The sequence below is a fragment of the Pteropus alecto genome, unplaced genomic scaffold (assembly GCF_000325575.1).
Source record: "Pteropus alecto unplaced genomic scaffold, ASM32557v1 scaffold3, whole genome shotgun sequence".
NCBI classification, from domain to species: domain Eukaryota; kingdom Metazoa; phylum Chordata; class Mammalia; order Chiroptera; family Pteropodidae; genus Pteropus; species Pteropus alecto.
Genome location: NW_006442484.1, coordinates 58,418,768 through 58,419,624, shown reverse-complemented (window position 1 = coordinate 58,419,624; position 857 = coordinate 58,418,768).

Sequence of the window (857 nt, the reverse complement as noted above, 5' to 3'; positions counted from 1 at the left end):
CTTCCCATCTGGTAACATATTTGTGATGTGAGATATAAAGAAGACTGTTTTGGTGGGGTTGCAGAAATGGTCATGATGCATAATTATGTTATTGTTATTTAACATATGGTTAGATTAACTAATATTTTATTTAGGATATTTTTACCTGTGTTCATAAGTAACATTTTTATATAATTTCCTTTTTTCTTATTGAACTTGTCAGGTTTGGTATCAGCAATATAAAATAAATCGCATAATAAATGGTCCCTCTTTATTTTTTCTGGAAGAACTGTGTTAAGATTGGAATTATCTGTTTTATGACCTATTTGTACCATAATTAACCTTTAAAACAACTGAATTTTTTGTGCGTGTGCAAATTTTTAAATACCTTTTAAACTAGTATAATGGCTTCAGAACTGATACTTTTCAATTTATAAATAATTATTTTTCTAAAAATTTATTTGTTGCCTATTTTCACATATATGGTCTAAGTTTCTTCATATCATGACAGCTTCTATAATTATGTCATCCTTTTTCTTACATTATAATTTGTGCTTTCTGGTTTTTTAACTTGATCAAATATACTATAAGTATAGTAATCTTTTTAATTTGCCAAGGAGCTCTCTTATCGTGTACGTATATCTATTGCATTAATATGTTTAATTCTACTATTTCATTTCCTTTAATATTATCGCTTTTATAATAGTATTTATTTTTAAAATTCTAAAATTCCTTGTTTAGTCATTAATTTTCAGTTTTTGCCTTTTGGCAATACGTGCATTCAAGGTTATTTCTAAATGCTAGTTTACCTGAATTAAACAAGTTTTTTTTTTTTTTTTTTTTTTAAGGCAAGACAACCCTTGGTTGACCTCCAAAGT